The sequence below is a fragment of the Vicugna pacos genome, chromosome 3 (assembly GCF_048564905.1).
Source record: "Vicugna pacos chromosome 3, VicPac4, whole genome shotgun sequence".
In the NCBI taxonomy this organism is placed as follows: Eukaryota; Metazoa; Chordata; class Mammalia; order Artiodactyla; family Camelidae; genus Vicugna; species Vicugna pacos.
This window is the reverse complement of record NC_132989.1, coordinates 53,746,016-53,764,474: the sequence shown is the minus strand read 5'-3', so window position 1 is coordinate 53,764,474 and position 18,459 is coordinate 53,746,016. Positions and strand designations below refer to the sequence as shown.

At 35.5% G+C, this 18,459-nt stretch overlaps 1 protein-coding gene across 5 annotated transcripts in view; it reads left to right on the top strand.

The window, feature by feature from the left end:
* Positions 1-18,459, top strand: part of RGMB (repulsive guidance molecule BMP co-receptor b) — a 686,402-nt gene that overhangs the window by 609,723 nt on the left and 58,220 nt on the right. For all 5 annotated transcript variants that reach the window (XM_072958353.1, XM_072958360.1, XM_072958355.1 and 2 more), the window contains 2 exons: positions 14,660-14,845; positions 17,918-18,021. The gene's annotated coding sequence lies outside the window, so the exon portion shown is untranslated. The remainder of the gene's footprint in view (positions 1-14,659; positions 14,846-17,917; positions 18,022-18,459) is intronic.

Below are 18,459 nucleotides of genomic sequence, written 5' to 3'. Positions count from 1 at the left end.
AATTCCTTCACTTATAAAATGGGAAGTGGGGAAGGGTCAGAATTAAGATCCCTAAAGTCTAAAGTCTTTCCATCCCTGAAATCACCACGTTAGGTAAGCTGAGGAGTAGCAGCGACGATGAAGTAGACTAAACACCTGCTGAGCACAGAAGCTCAGCAAATATGGGTTGACTTGAAAGGCGCCTGAAAAGCCTGATTCCTCTGGATGCCTGTGAAGGTGGTCTTGCAGAAGCAGGAGCAGGGACCAACTTGCCCGGTCAGCCTGGGCCTGACGGTTTTGTCAGCTGTGGTCAGCACCTCCTCAGACCTGGACTGTCCTCATCGAGGTCACTAGAGTCCACCATTTTATGGAGAAGTGACTGTAAAATTGAAATCTGGACACCATCAAGATGTGGCCTCCAGAAAGGAGCTGCCTTTTCTGTCTACTAAATCAAATCATTTCATTTTCAACTGTAAAGTAGACATCTTCAAGGAAGCCACTTGAGTATTAAGATCCAACCAAATAAGTAAATTAGTTGTAAAGAGAAATGCATGAAAGAAATTCTTTTCTAAGTTATAGCCTAAAGTTCCTGGCTTTGCCCTACAGAATGAAGCTGAGGTGAACTTATCACTCTTTGTCACCTTCAAACCAGGGCTTCATCAACCTGGAACATCTGGGCCTAATTAGGTCCTTCATTTTCCTTGTATTGTAAACTTTATTGTCAAAATGATTGCTCCAGCTATCCAGGGTGTTTTACCTGGCTGTGGGCAACCAAAGTGACTTAAGTTGGAAATTACCTGTGAAATGCCATTGGTATGGACAGAAGAAAGGTCCAGCTGTTTCCTGTGACAAGCAAAGCCAAAGCCTGTATTATCTTGACTGAGTGCCTAAATTTACCAAGAAAATCTGGGCACAGCAAATTCATTTGACATCTGTATGCCAGTGAGCACTGGAAATTGTAAAGAGAAAATTTATACTGGAAAGAATATTTTTTACTTTTATTTACTTTCCTCCATTAGTGATGTGACCTTTGAATTTGGAAACTAAATTACTGTAGACAGAAATAAATACATATTGGCTAAAAGAATAAGGCTAACTTTTGGTGCATCACTGCCAACAGCTAATACCTTAGATCTAATAGTCTTAACGCGCAATTTTCTTAATAGTATCTGTTACTGAATACAAGAAGGAAAATAGGCCTCATATACTGAGTGTTTAGTAAATACTAATTTCTGGAGACAGTGTTCCAGTTTTAAGAGCTACTTTCCTATTCTAAGAATATAAAAACAGGGGAATACAGTGCTTTTATTAAAATGCTCCTGATTAAGTTTAGCCTGAATCTAACCATTCTGTCTTCCCCAAGCAGGAAGAAACCCTTGCCCTTGAATGTTACACTTTCATAACAGCCCTCACTAATGAATAATATAATGTAAAACTTCTAAGTAACTGTTATTTAAGAACTTTAATTTATGTTTGTTGAATTTATTTTTATTTTGATCAACTGAAAAAGTTAATTTGCAAGACGATTTTCAGAATCTTGTGTGGGCTTTGGTAGGTGATTTTATCCATCCTAACTATTCCTCAGGGACAACTCCCTAGTGCCACTTTGAACAGCAGGAAGAACTAAGAGCACAACTGTCCTCCTCTATGATGTGAAAATATAAAGAGGAGAATGCTATTTGGGAAGAAATTTGCTTAAAGAGCTGTGATGAAATATAGATACTCTGCTGGACGAAGAAGCTCTAGCTCTGGGAGCCAACAAAACCTCAAATAGAGTGAAGGTTCCATGCTGCATGTTAGCCTGGGCTTCTTTATTGGCACTGGAAACACATTCAGAGAGATAAAGGAAAATATTTCTCATCCTTTTCTCTCTCTGTGCAAGATGCAGATTATTTTGGCAGAGCATAACAAACTACTGTCTTTCTTAATATAAAACAAACACAAATTCAAAACATCTTTTCTTTTACTACATACTTCCAATGTTAAAAAAAAAAAAAGAGTTGGTAGATTTTATTCTTGTGAGATAAATACAGCCAAAAATACAAAAGCCTTCTCCAGGCTGTGATGAAACAGTGATGTTGAACTATAAGTTGCAGAGATGTTAACTATAGGTGACTGTCTTAATGGACGGCAAAGGATTGGTACACAAAGGTGTAAGGAAATGAGTGTGTTAAGGGTGGAAGCATTGGCAAGACAAGGGGAGGAGAAGTTTGCAGAGATGTTTTCAGATGAAGGCAAGGATTCTGTTCAACACACACTAAATAATGAAGTTCAGGGGGAAAAAAAACTTGACACTTTAAGAGAAAATTTTATTCAGTTTTAGAGCTATTTGAATGAAGAGATAGAAAAAGTATGAATGTAAGAGAACAGTCAACCTGGGATGTGGAGTAAGATGTTGCTTTCCCAAAATATAGAAGAGATAATTTGAGAGAATATTTGTTGGAAACTTTGACAGGTCAGAATTCAGATGACACTTAGGAAAGGAATTACAAATAAAACTGGATGTTGTTCCTCATAAAAAAGATTCTTACTATTGCATGGTATAAAGAAATTAAAGGAAAATAGTTTCATTTGGACCTGGAGTGGAGAGACCTAGGAAAAAATAGATACTTCCAGAGGGAATCAGCCTATTTAAAGGGATGTACCATGAACATTTGGGAGCACACCTCATCTTTGGAGAAAAATTTTCTGTGTCTCAGCACATAGGTACTCGTGCATGCATGCATACTCATGTGGAGAATGAGTTAATGGGTAAAACCATGAAGAAGTTATGCCAGGGTAGGGTATATGGGCATTCCAAGGGTAGGGCAAGAAAATAAGTTCATTACTGGATGCTTTAAATTGCAGTTAAATAGACTCAAATCAGCCCATTTTAAACCAAAAAGAAAATTTACTGATAGATGTAACTGGAAATGACAAGGATGAAACTGAATTTGCACTAGATTGAACAAACAGCCTCAAAACATGTCATCAGAACTCACTCCATCTCCTCCGACATCTGCCTATGTGTTGGACTTACCTTGTTAGTTTCCTCTATGCGATGAGGAATTTGACACTCTCAGGATCATGTCTTTTGAGCTTGGGGAAAAGTGAATGAAAAGAGAGACTCACAAAACTCCACAGGCAGTTACCTGATGGCCTGGCTGAACGCTGTAACCAGCAGGACTGAACACTAACTGGCCAAGCCTGGGTGCTCAGCTCCACAGAGGACTGGGATAGGCAAGCCCCAAACACCTGGAGAAATAGTGAGCGAGGCTCTATTACCAAAATGAAGGTGGGCAAACTATAAGCAGGAAGTGAGAAGAGATTCTGTATGAACACAAACAGCAAATGTCCACTATGGTTTAGTAGCTAGGTAGAAAGCAACAAGGACATGAACTAACTTGAGGAATTGTTGGTTAAAGAAAAGGATAGAACTGGGAGATTCTTAGGAAGCAAAATTGACAGGAGTTGGCAATTGTGGGTACCCAGTTCTGAACTGGATGGTATGGCATTTGAATTTTCTGTCAAGAATAGAAATTGTGTAAATAGCAGAGACCTAAATGTAATACATCCATCACAGAAATGTAGGTGTGCTTGGCATTTTGTTTAATGGATACAGCCACTAGAAAATAGCTGAAAAAGAGGGAGAAGTTCCATATAACCCCTTATTACCTGACTAGACCTGCTGAGTGAAGAGTGGAGCGATTTACCTGAGTAAGAATAAACAATTGTTGGAAATGATGGTGTGTTCCTTTTGGAACTGTCAGGAACATTGATTAGAAATCTGACACATCATCACAAAAGAGGATAATAAGGAATCGGTGCCAAACTGTCATCCCATGAGCTACAGTAATTTCAGAGCCAAACAACCCTGAATTTGGACCCAGAGGCCTGATTGAATAGTTGTGTGACTCTAAGCAAGCTTATTGGCAGCTGGTTACATCACAGATAATGTTCAGAAATTGCTGGCATTGAAAGAATCCAATAAGTGCAAGTTCCCTTCTGACTGGTGCCCAGAGGAAGTAAATTACCAAAGACAAAGTACGAATTCAGAATACAAAGAGGAGTATCTATCCAGTCCATGCTACATGCCAGACCTCCTGAATATATAATACTATATGAGAGAGGCATTTCTAGCTTCAATGAGTTTGCATTCTTATTAAGACTAACAAACAAATAAACAAGATACAATCATGATGTAAAAAGTGTTTTGAATGAAATAAACAGGGTGATATGATAAATAGGAACGTAGTAGAATCTACCGACTGACAGACTGATTACCTTGGATTTTTCCATCCTGGAAAGGGCAGAGACTTTTCCTCAACAGAAATAACATCTACTCTACATATGGGTGTAACTTTCCTGTGTGCTGCATCTCCGCACATGCACTGCCATTCAAGGAATGGCAAAATGTGTCACTGATACGTGTGGAATCTTCTCTAGCTCTCTGAGATAGAATCACTAGCAATCACATACGTACACAAGGGAATTAACACCCCATAGGACAGCTCTTTTCCAGTGAAGGAAGAGAGCTTGTCAATAATATCTGCTATTTTCTGTCCTTGGTGGAGAGAGACGCAGAGGAGCAAGGGGGGAATTCTGTGCTGTAGTCCTTATAGCATCTTGGGAGATCCCCACAGGAGCAAGCCAAGCAGCACTTACCAACAAAAAACACACCATTTTGAAGAACACACACGCCTCTAACTCAAGCTAAGATCCCACCTTCTCTCTAATTCTCCTCCTACCCATTTCTTACAGATTATTTTTGACAGTTCTGTGCATTACTATCTGGGATATTGCTTGGCAGATACTTTGAAATGTAGCATAAGGCAGTGAGTAATTCTTAATAATTATATAATGAAATTGACCCTCCAGTAATTCACCAAACATGACACAAAGAGTTCTTTATTTTAGATGACCAATTTTGTGAAATTTAATATGAAGTGTTTCTCATCCAAGCTGAGCAACTTAGTAGAAGTTTTCCTTTAAAGGATGTTTTTAGATTACAGATTTTCAAATTGCTATGAAGCATACAGTGATTGAACATTGCTCTCTGATTATTCAGCCAAAAATTGGGACTCTAAGATGAATTCTTGATCATCCATATTAATTCACATGCTACTGAGAGGCTCCCTTTAAATTCTTTGAAGTATAACAGGTATTATCTCCAGACTATTAATGTTCAAGAGAGTGCACCGTTTGCCAGCCTGTGAGCTTAACTTTAGACAAATATTATTTTAATATCTGTTAATCCTTTAAGTTGAATGATTTTTTTTCTATTCAGCAGCAAAAATAAATTTACTCTTGTTCCTCTGATAACGGATAACTGTTTCCCTAGACGAGGATTTTGGAAAATTCTGATACGGTGGTGCCAGGGCACTTGCATTGTTCATGCAAAAGCCTAAAGTGTGCACAATATGTTGGCTTTATATAAAGATAGAGGCTTAGGAACTGGAAGATATGAAACGTCTTTCCTCTGTTGTTTACTCACATCCTGGAGAGACCCACAAGGCTGATAAAGCCAAGCAATCATTCACTGAAGGGTTTGTGCAGATTTCTGAGTGGGAATGCTATAAACTCTGCACAGAGATGGAAGGATGTTAAAAGATCACCTGAGAGAAGTCTCAAAGCACACTCTACGAGTATGCCAAAGGAGCCCCTGAAGAGAGGAACTGTGGATCGCACAACAGTGACTGAAAAATTCAAGACCCTTGAGTCCATTCCCATTGAATACACTTTCCCTTCTCTTGTTTCGTAGCCCACTGTGGGCAACAATTATTTGTGCCCCAGGCTAGAAGATTTCCTACTTTCCTGAACAAGAGGTCTTTGCATAACTTAACAGAGATTTTTCCTTTTACTTGCACAGCTTGAACTCTCCTTGAGTGGCACTGTCTTCATTCCTATTATTTCAAAAATGAGGAAATGAAAGAGTGAACTGCAGTAAGATGCCAGATAAATTCCAAATAACTTACAATTGCAATGTCTTCAACTAAAAAGATTCCATACCTTAACATTAGGGAGCCTCTACTGTTTCTGAGCACAGCTTTGGTTAGAGAAATTTGTGTAATCCCTCTTGATTATAGGAAAAGTGAGCAATTAATTAGAAAGACAACTGCAGGGAGGTCAGAACGCCAACATCAGTAATGGCCCAATCTGACTGCCATTAGAGATGAGACGATACTGACTAAAATCCTTTACTCATAGTGATGCCAGCTTTTACAGTCTGTTATTAAATTGGTCGTTATTTTGGAAGTAAATTGGTCATCATTATAATCTTTAAGAGGATTCTCAATATGCTTAATGGAAAGTTGGCCCCTCTTAAGATGACTTGGGATAATAGATTTTTTTCAAATTGCTGTGAAATCTAGAGAACTCTTGAACTTGAAGTTTTGCATCTTAATATTAAAATCTATTTAACAAATTGTTGATACATTGTTATAACATTATGATTTTCTGTGTTTTCTTTCCCCCAAAAAAGTCTGAAGAATATAAGAAAGTCTAACTTAAATCCAGCTTATATTACTGGTAAATCTATAATTTTCTTATTGTTATTACAGATTGTTATGTATTTATTATCGTTTATCTCTACATCTAAAACAATTTACCAATAGGCACAGTAAGGGCCAACTTACGCTCAGTAAAAAAGGGGGAAAGTGCTGATTCTACAGTTTGTTATCTGTTTATTTTTAGAAAAACAGAAGCCTTATGAAAATTATTTAGGGCAACTGAGATTTGAGCATGTTGTTACATATCTATAGCAGGATCTCAGGTGCATGGATGGCAAACTCAGACTCCCCACTGGCCCAGATCTCTTCCTCCAGCTTTCTGCCTAAGTCCTGCAGGACCACAGCTCCCACCACAGCAGGAGATACACTGCTGCCAGCACCATATCAGGCAGCAAGAAATAGAAGCACTTTCCATATTTCACATAGAGATGACCTGAGTTTTTATTGGTTTGTCTTGTATTGTTTTATTGCTCAAATATTTCATGTTCATAAATATGAGCCCAAGAATTACTTGTGTGTAAAGAAAAATAAATCATAATGAGGTGCTGGAGTATGTCAGTGGAGGCAGAGTAGGGGGCTTTTTTTCAGGTGGGATGATCAGAGATATCTTCTCTGAGGAGTCAATACTGTAGCAGAAACTTAATGTGGACAAGTTTGACAGGAATATAAAAGAAAGCTGAATATCATGGCCAATTGATTTATATAGGTCCAGCTTTGTTGGTAAGTCTGATTGGTTTTAAAGCAAAACTGATCTTGAAAGAATACAAAATCCCTCTATGTTTAGGAAAAAAAAAATCAGTATCTTTTATGATCATTCCAGTGCATAGACCTATACAGGTAAAATGTAACACAGGATGTCAGAATAATTATTGTTTTTTGTTTTTATTTAGTCCTTTCTTGTTTATCTGGGAAGGCAAATAGGTGGAAGGAAGGGGTAAAAATCAAGTTTTAAGAGTAAGATTAGATTGAGAAAATCTAGAAAATTCAGTCATTCATTCAACTTACGTTTCTTGAACATCTAGGTGTAAGAGAATGATTTAATGTTGGATTTTCCAAAATATTTGCAGTTCCTCCTAGCACTTTTTTAAAGCACTTTGCACAGTATCTTGCACAATATAGACCCCAATTAGAATTGAATGTATTGAATGAGGCAAAGAGAACATTGGATCCTTATATGTCATATATGGAATAAAGTCAATAGATTTGGCACTATTTCCTAAAGGGTATTATTTATTATTTACCTAAACTTTAAGTTTTTATTTAATTTATTGATAATATATTACATACATAATGCACTTTAGCCTGTATATTACCTAATTCCTATTTTATTTGATGATTTATATTTTATCCTAAAGTGAAATAGGGGGGCCTAGGAGGTAGCACCAGGAGCCTGAGCTCTCCCTCCACCCTGTGGAAAGGGGCCGGGTGGGAGGTCGAAACTGGGCAAATAATTAATTAATCCAGTCTAATTATTTTATTTTGCTGAAAGTGTATGGAGTAAATAGAATTAACATGCCTAGAACGGGCTGAAGATATGATAACAGGTTTTGATTATAAGTTACATTTGGGGGACATCATGGGCTCATGACATTTGAATCCACATAAATTAGGAGAGGTCTACTGCAAAGTCTAAAAGACTCTTGTGAAAACCAGTTTTACACATATTTTTTCCTCATTCATGAGATAAGAAATGGCCTTTGTTGTCATTTTTTAAATGTCAATTAAAATTAAGTTTTGGGGGGATGAGTTAATCAACAACCAACAAATTTTGACAGAAACAAAGACAGTAAAAAAAAATGGACCATATCTTTCTGTGAAAGGAGACACAGAAGTCATGTCTGTTTGTATTTGAATGTCCTCTGAGAATCACAATCCAGTCTTAATCGTATAGTCCTGTCTGCATTTCAACTCTAATTCAGGAACTTCTCATTCTATTTGTGTGACGTCTGATACAAACACTACAATCTTTATTTTTGCTCTAACCACAAAGTTCCTGAATTCCATCATTAGATTTCCCCCATCTTCTGCTACTTCACATCCTTCCCCTGTTTATCTTCCCCTCTCCCCCAGACCCCCGTGGAAACTACTGATCCAACTCCATCACACAATAGTTTTTAGAAATGCAGGGCCCTTGTCCTACTCTTAGAACCTTCTGTTTCAGTCTCCACTATCAACGTTTTAAAGTAGATGGAGAATTGTCAAATTCTTCCTCAGGATAGGAGGATTCAGAACTACAGTCCTTGAAGCCAAGACTTTTTACCTCTCATGATTCCCTCTTCAAGAAAGTGTTGGTGTTACTGAAAGAAAGTTCTTCATCTGTTATCCCCTTACCTCGCACTCCTCCCTTTCTGTTCTGACTACTTAACAGATGCTCAGAAACAAGGTCTATGCCACTTGTACTACAAGAATAATGTAGCTAAGACTCAGGGAGAGAGAATAGTGTATTCTCTGGAAACCACCCTGCTCTATTCATAGCATTATGACAATTAATGATTAATGAGTTGTCCTTTTATTTCTGAGGATAATACCACTGGTCCAAGACTGGACATTTCCTTTGAATTATTTTTGAAAGTGAGGAATTAATGTACAGAACCTTTCATAGCCCATCACTTATTTCCTTTTTATTAGATAGTTGCAGGTTGGCTGCCTAGGGTAAATGAAGTGTGTGACTATATACCACCGCATCAGGAATTTTTTTTTTAATGTAAGGGTGAGGTTAAGTGTGACCAAATAAGCAAAGAAAGCTGAAAGGAAGTGGTGAAAGGAAGCATTTAAACAAGATTAAGGTAGATTTGCTGCCAGAAGGAGGCAAAATAAGAGACTATTGAAAGGAATATTAACAACTATTAAGGTATATGAATTGTATGCAGGTTTGAAAATAAATGGCCACAATCCAGACATTAAGATTGCATAGCTCTGAAAAAAAAAAAAGATTGCATAGCTCTGATGGGCCCCAACTTGCTAAATTTTACAAATCCAAATGAAGGTAATATTTATGAGAAACAGTGATTAAAGAATGAGAGAAGGAAACAGGAAGTCATCAGTGCTGTTTGTTGTTTTATTTTGTCTACATGTACTTCTTGGTCTCTGATAGTCCCCACTGATTATTAAGCACTGATAGTAAATAAACTTATAATATGTATTTGTATGTAAATATTAAATTACTTTGGTTTGTAAATTTAAGCCAAGAAAAAAATATACTGAAATGGTTTAGTTTTCTGTCCTACCATTGAAATACCAATTTGGGGTTATAATTATGTACTTTAAATATTTAAAATATGATATCTTTTTTGTGTTGAAGTATGGTTGATTTACAATGTTGTGTTAGTTTCTGGTATACAGCAAAGTGATTCAGTTATATATATGTATATGTATATTCTTTTTCATATTTCTTTCCCTTATGCTTATTATAGGATATTGAATATAGTTCCCTGTACTATATAGTAGGATGTTGCTTATCTATTTTCTATATAGTAGTTTGTATGTGTTGATCCCAAACTCCTAATGTACCCCTTCCCCACCCCCCTTCTCCCCTTGGTAACCATGAGTTTGTTTTCTCTTTGTGTCTGTTTCTGTTTCATAAATAAGTTCATTTGTGTCATATTTTAGATTCTACATATAAGTAATATTATATGGTATTTCCCTTTCTTTCTGATTTACTTCAATTAGTACAATAATCTCTAGGTTCATCCATGTTACTGCAAATGACATTATTTCATTCTTTTTTATGGCTGAGTAGTATTCGTGTGTGTGTGTGTGTGTGTGTGTGTGTGTGTGTGTGTGTATACACCACATCTTCTTTATCCAGTCATCTGTCGATCAACATTTAGGTTGCATCCATATCCCGGCTACTGTAAATAGTGCAGCTGTGAACACTGGGGTGCATGTATCTTTTCAAATTACAGTTTCCTCTGGATATACGCCCAGGAGTGGGATTGCTGGATCATATGGCAACTCTATTTTTAGTTTTTTAAGGAACCTCCATACCATTTTCCTTAGTGGCTATAGTGGCCATATCAATTTATAGTCTCACCAACAGTGTAGGAAGGTTCTCTTTTCTGCATACCCTCTTCAACATTTATTATTTGTAGACTTTTTCGTGATGTCCATTCTGACTGGTATGAGCTGGTGCCTCATTGTACTGTTGATTTGCATTTCTCTAATAATTAGCAATGTTGAGCTTCTTCATGTGCCTATAGGCCATCTGAATGTCTTCTTTGGAGAAATGTTGACATAGGTGTTCTGCCCATTTTTTGATTGGGCTGTTTTTGTTTGTTTGTTTGTTTTATTGAGTTGTATGAGCTGTTCATACATTTTGGAAATTAAGCCTTTGTCAGTTGCATCATTTGCAAATAGTTTCTCCATTCCATAGGTTGTCTTTTCATTCTGTTTATGGCTTCCTTTGCTGTGCAAAAAGCTTGTAAGTTTGATTAGGTCCCATTTGTTTATTTTTGTGTATATATATATATACACACACAAAATATTATATCTTTAAGCATATCAGTATTTGAGGGGAAACTGAATTATTTAGTAATATGATCATTTCCACTATTCCATATACCTGAAATCAATATGATATTGTAAATCAACTATATTTCAAAAGAATGATCATTTCTATATGTCACCTCTATTCTGTGATCTATAATCTTTATAGAACTGCCAAAGTAACTGTTTAGCAATGAGCCTCATTTTGCTGCCAAACAAAATATCTTGTTCTTTGGGTGAAAATAAATCAAAAGCTTTTTGCTGATGTTTTGTTAGATATGTATGGAGAAGTAAATAATAGTGACTCTTGTAGCAAGGGAAAAATCTTTTTCTTCTAATCACCTTAGTTTCTACAGTTGAGATCCTGTAAATTAAGCTGGCAAAAGATAGTTTATTAATTTGTGCATCACATATACACATGGGAGCACCTAGTGATGAGTAACTCAAAGGGCTGGTTAAACAAAGGAAAAAGGGTAGGGTTTGAACTTCTAGACAGAGAAAGCAAATTATGGGAAGGAAAATTATGCTAACAAGGATTGCTTCATAAGGGTTATTTTACAAATTTAAGTCAGTGTTTTTTCCGTTGATAAAGGTTATGAAGAGTTCTCCTGGTACAGGAGAGGGAGATACCTTTACAAATGAAAATTTCCTTTATAAAAGGAAAACTTATTTTTAGATTGTTCTCTGCACCTGCCTTTGGCTCAAAATAATCCATTATGCCAAAGAGGCAGATTTGGTGGTGGCATATTCTGTTACCCTTCAATCTCACCAGCTAAGTAATAGGACTTCTATATTTTTTCAAACTTTCAGAGATTGTCAGTTCACGAGATAGTGGAATGAATACCATATGGGCAAATCCTTTTGGCATAGGGATACGTTAGGATTCTTCTTCAAAATCCTGTGATTCTATACTCTTTGAACCGGGGATGTAAACAAAGACACTCCCACTCTTAGAAGATTAACTTCTGAGAGTAATTAGAGTCCCAATCCATGAGATAGAATGACATGGTATATTCAAGTGAGGTTATTGCTAGCTCTTATTTTTGGTTTGCTAAGAGTTAAACAAGTGTCCATTTTAAAAGTTATTTTCAGTATTTAGCAAAATGACTTTTTTTCACCAATGGGAGAGTCAAGTGACAGCCAAACCAGCTATCCTGTTTGTCTCCAAAACTCCAACTTGCTCGAAGAGCTGACTAGCTTTAGGTAGTAGGCAAAGCTTGAGTGAGAAGGTCACCGTTCAAATAGGAAATATGTATCATGTAACCCTGGGTAACATCGTCTGCTTTTCTGTACCCCAAGAGAATAGCAAATGAAAAAAAATGCCTAAAGCCTATTTCCAAAACTGTCTTTTGAAAAAGTCAGCTCCTTATAAGCAAGAAAATGTAAATTGTTATATTACCATTTTACTGGGGCAGTGGCCCTCAGATTTCTTTCTGGTTTCCTTCAATGAAAAATATTTCTTCCTTGAGGACTCTCAGTGCCTATATTTTCTTTCCTCCTGGCTTTGATTTATTTTTCTTCCTCTCATCTTTTGAACTTATTTTTATTCACCATTATCTTGACACTGCCTCATCATATGTTTTTTTCCTTACTTCATCCAAGATGGATAAAAGATTTTTCAGTATCTTTATAGTCAAATGTTGTTGCATCAAATATTCTTTATTCATACACATAGAATTGTCTCTTGGTGGATTTGATCAGACAAGGTGGTTTTTAAAACTTAATATTACATTTCACAATCAAGTCTTGAATTTTTCAGTTAATCCTGACAGACAGAAATCCCAGTCCTGTCTTAATACTCAATGTGAAAGTATTATATTACTAATAATTTTGCACCTGAGCATACTGTATTAGTATTGAATCGCACAACTGAACTATGAAATCCTATTAAAGCTGTTTTCCTTTCGTTACACAAAAGGCAGCATTGACAGCATATTTTGTCAACATTGAATACTGTGGACAAGGAGTGCTAAATTACATTTTTAATCCATGACACCACCTTGAAGAACATGGTGTTCAGAATTTATCTAGATATTATGAGGAAAGAGTAGAATGCTATGAACGTATATTGGTGAGTAACTAGTGGCTGAAGTTTCAGGTGACAGCTGTAGCTAGAAAAGCTTTTCTCCTGCTGTTCATAATATAGTGATTGAAACCCCCTCTTTCAAATGCAGACCTCCCACCCTCATTTTAGCAGTCTGTGAAATTTTCCTTGCATCATTGAAACACACTCTAAATGGGGTTTTCTTTGAAGACCACCCAGAAGTTACAGCTGGTGTAAAATTCAGCTGATTGGTCCAATTTGTATTTGTGTGTAGTCCAGTGAGGAAATAGATCTATGGGGTTTTAAATTTACTTAAAATTACCTTATTTCCTGTGGGTCAAAGTGACAAATAAGAAGAGCTGAGATTCCTCAATTTTCTATTCCAAATTCTATCTAAAATTAGGATGACCATAAAATTTATCATCCAAGGTGGAACACTTGGATGCTACTAATGGTTATATTTCAAGTAAACTGAGTCTGTCAGAGTAAGGAACAAGACAAAATGGACACACCAATGAAAGACCTGCAGGTCTAGAATGCTTTGTCCACAGTGAATTGGCATGAACCTACTGGTCATTGACATCCCTCTAATAACATACACTAATCAATCACTCTGGTTTACAGTCACTGACTAATTGTTACTAGTATGTGATTGCAACCTATGTTAGGCTATCTCCCAAGTCACAATGTAGTTAAATAAATATGTAATACAATTTTTTTATACATTTTAATTTCCTATTTTTTTTGTAGCAGTTTTTTTTACTTACATTTAAACTCTACACAAGACTAGCTAAGAAGAAAATGTTTTTCATTTTTCCCCTTTCTACTTGTATATTAAGTTACGGCTAGGAAATGCTGTGTATTAACCAAAGGCTTTTTTAAATCTCTTTACTCTCCTCTCGTGTCCTTTGCATTCTTTTACATTGTATCTTCAAACACCTCACCTGTTTTTATTTTACAAGCCAGGGAAAATTAAATTATTAAATGAGTCAGTTTAAAAATGTCAACGTAAAATCTTTTTCCTTCCTCTTCATTAATCCTGGGCCTTTTCAAATGTCGTCATTGAAAACATATCTGCATACTTTGTTTCTATTGTCTGGAATGAAATAACTGGACTTGAGTTTGACATTCACATAATGTAATTTTAATACAGAAATAGAGCCTAAAATTGATAGCATTAGAAGAGGCTGCTGTTCTTGTGACAATGTGCTGCTCTGTGAAAACCCCTAGCATTGTGCTATGGAGGTACATTTGTCAACCAGATATTTATTGAGCAACCCGATGTCAGGTGACTAGGCGATTCAGGGTGTTGTGGCCTGACCAGGGTGAGTAGGGCATTATGTTATGGGTGGCTGGTCATAGGATGTATGAGCATCAGTGGGAGCAACAAAGGAAGATGGATTATTTATAGGGGGACTGGATCTAGTAATATGAATGATAACGAGAGCCAGGTTTCTCAGTGTTAGGGAAAGAAGTCACAATAAGAAAAGTGAGAAATCTAGAATGAAGCCTACAATTTGAATTGGAATTGGAGGTATTGGTATAAACTTATGATCTTAAATATATATACATAGATTTAAAAATAGGGATTGAAATGTGTTAATGTGCATATATGTTTATATTTATATTCATACATATATTCCCTAACTCTGTCCACTGAAAGGTACCAGAAACAAGCAGCAGCGTCCCATATCAGATCTTGTCCACCAGAACAGAAGGCATAAGGACTCTTTGGAGGATTGACTGATTCCTGCTCACTACAACTAGAAAGCATCCTTCTAACTTCTGAATCCTCATGGTGCTTCATGCTAATTCAGTGGAGACAATGATGGCCTGCATTATGCCACAGGTATCTGCGTGCCCATTCCCCCTCTAAGACGTGAACCGTGTCTTCTAGATCTTTTAGATCCTTCTGCATGCTTTAGAACTCAGTGTTTCTTAGACATAATAGGGTCTCAATCAATGATATTAGAAGGAAGGAAGGCAAGAAGCCAGGAAGAAAGGAAAGGAGGAAAGAAGGTGAGTTTTCCAGATTTGAATTTTTTTCATATATATTTAACAAAATGTGTTCAACAAAGCTCTTCTCATACATAGCATATCACATTACAAGTAAAATATTATTGCCAAAAATATGGCATAACCATGTCATGGAACAAGAGTTTCCAAGAAGTAAATCCACTCTGCTGATAGATCTTGAAGACTTACTGGGTTGACCTCCAGCCAGAGGTCATTTACCAGTAGACAGAGAGATAACCCACAAGGGCACCCTTTACTCTAGTCTATGAAGAATTTCACTACCTGCTTTCTCACCTGCCCAGCTATTTAGTATCTCCCTTCTTACTCCCCTGAAAACAGATTTCAAATCTTCGTGGAAATAAAGCTTAGCACTTTCTCAAAATCTTTAGAACTCCTGATAGATGAGGTCTTAAATACACCCATCTCATGGATGACTCTTTGGACACACAAAAAAAACCATTAATGTAAGTAGCACCAGGGCCAATCATAAATGAAACAATTTTCCCCTCTATATGCTACTTTATGCTGCTACTGCTTAATTATGATTTTATTGAATACAGTGTCCACCATGCATTCAACAGAATTACGAAATTTGCGGTATGATTTTTACTTACAGAACACTTAGATTGAGTTCAGATGCTATATGGACATCCAGTTCTTTTAAGAAATGTTCCTATTTCCTCGTAAAGTCTAGTAAGATCATCTACGTTCCTTAGATTGCTATAAAAAGATATGTAGAAAATTTTTGACAAAAGTTTAATAGCCATCATTTATAGGTTAAGGCCAAATAAAGGAAATTTAGGTAGACCATATAATATTACAGTTGTATTTCTGGCTTTATGCCATGTTTACAAAATAATTTTTATCAGAGAGACATTGGATATTATAAACTTCTTATTTTACAAACGGAGGAACAGAGACAGGGCAAGTCTCACCATCACAAAACTCACTTAGTTCAAAGTATAAATGAACCCACTGTTCTTTCCACTATATCATATATTTGGTTTCATGTTGGTTTTGTATGTGCTATTTTCGTATGATTCACATGTGAATCTTCTCATTTTGATGGTAGCTGTACTTCAGAGACAAATAGCAAAGAGAAAAGCATCATAACACAACAAAAATGTATTGATCTTAGATCCATGGCCACTTGAAAACCTTTTGTCAACATAAAAAATCAGGACTGACTTATCCCTAATATATAGATTATTTTATACATAAAATGTCTTCAGTAAGTATGTATTAATTTGATTCGCCTGTTTAAATTTGAAACTGTCATTCTGTCTTCATGGTTGATGTCATATTTGTTCATTGCTGGCAAAATAAAAATTATTTGAAGCTTTCAACTTTTAAATATTTTATGAAATGATCAATATACTTTTTGTGGTAAAATACAAAAGGCAATTACAACTTGACCTACCAGTAAACAATTTCATATTTTATGTTAATTATGATTCATAAATCTTTAATTATGAGTATAAGGAAGACCTACAAAAATAATTGCCAGCAGTTTCCCTTTGATATTAATGTATCATATTGTCCTGTGTAATTTAAAATCAATGCTAATAACTAAGTTATATCTCAGAAATGTAAAAATCTTGAAAAACACAGTCACCGACTATTATCTTGCAAAAATGTTGCTTTGCTAGTCATTTTGAGATGTGATTTATACTGTTCTTTCTGCCTACACACCCTCATCTCTTTCCCCATGGAGTGTTTAATAAAATTATAGAAACAGCCAATTTATGCAGAATTTCCTATGTATCTACTAAACTACCAGAATTGCTTGGCTTAATTAAGGGCACAAAAATACAATACTTAAATCATGAGGTTGTTCTGAGGGCTTCTCTTCAGCTGCCTAAAGTAGAACAACTTATCTTTTTATCTAATTAATGGAAAATGTATACAGATATTTGGATTAATTATTCATGTCTTGGACAACTGCAGCTAACCTCTTGCATCAGGTGCCTGTTACTACATTTTCAGAAGTGAATCTGAAGCTTTTTTGCCTTATAATTGTCTATTTTTATTTGCTTCTTATTATATACCTAGTTCTAAGTACAGTGCCTAGTAGAGTAAGCATAAAATAGAACTGGTGAAAGAACGCTGAAAGTTTATGGTAGCATTCATAGTTCTCTTGATATTAGAATATATGTATCAATATTAGAGTCAATGCAAAGTAAACTCTCAGTACTGGATGGGTGGATGAAGTGGTGTACGATTAGATGGAGTATTTGTATCATTCATCTTTGAAAATACATGAGCCATTTAACTTTTATCTGTGAGTAATTAGATGCTGTAATTATAATTATAATGTGAGTTCAACAATAATTTCTGCACCACCAGCAAATATATTTTATTTAATCTTCAGCCTTCTTAATTCAAGCAATAGTAAAATTTCAGTGCAGTAAATATTGTATAACATTTGATTTTGATTCGTAAATATTGGCTTATGATTTTTAATATATATTTAGATGTTAAAATGAGAGCATTCCCAATGGCTCTTGGAAAAAGTTCTAGTAAGGAAGACAGATTTTGAATGTTAATTCTCACTCTATTAGTAATTTAACAGATGACCCTGAATTAATTTTTTTTTTTCTTGCTGTTCGCTGGGACCATTTTGGACCACTTGTATAACACTGTGAAAAATAAATAAGCCCATTTTATTGATTTTTCATAACTGTATATCTATTAATTTAGAGAGTTAAAAAATAATTTTGACAAATGCTGAACCCCAGTTTTTCCTACTGTTTATCTTAGTCTTAACCTAAGCCCTTACCTTTTTTTTTTATTTCAACCATTTTTATTTAAAATCTTTTAAAATTATATGAATATTCATGTTGCCTTAGTCAATAGGGTATAAGTGATTGTTATCTAATCTTTCTTTTAACTTTGAATGTTGCAGGCCACCAGGGTTATCTCTGTCAACACCAATGATTTTAGAGAGAATGACAGATGTAGAAGACATGAAAGACAAGTAGTGACTGCGTACCAATCAAGACAAACATCGTAAGTTGATTTTTAAATATAATTCCCTAATAGAAGCTTTGTTGATTTGATTCTTTCTCAGAAAAAAAAAGTTACATATTTAAACTCTCATTTATTAAGAATTCTGACTAGGTAAGGTCTATGTCTTAATATAAAAAACTCTAAAAATGATTAAACCCACACTATTTTCATTGAATTTTACCAAAATGATTTTGTAATAAGTTAAAACAAGTATAATTGATTAGGCAGTGTCTACAAAGACTCCTGAATTTAAATAAAATTTATCCATAGATATTTCTCAGGCTATAAAGTAAAAAGCTATTCTATGGGAAAAAATTCATAATAAACCAGCCAGTTTCTTCAAAGAGAGTATATCTAAGAGAAAATATGATGTAGCAAAGTATGTGTAGCATTTAGACCATGTCTAGCTAGAATTTTCAGTATTCAGAGTATTTGTGT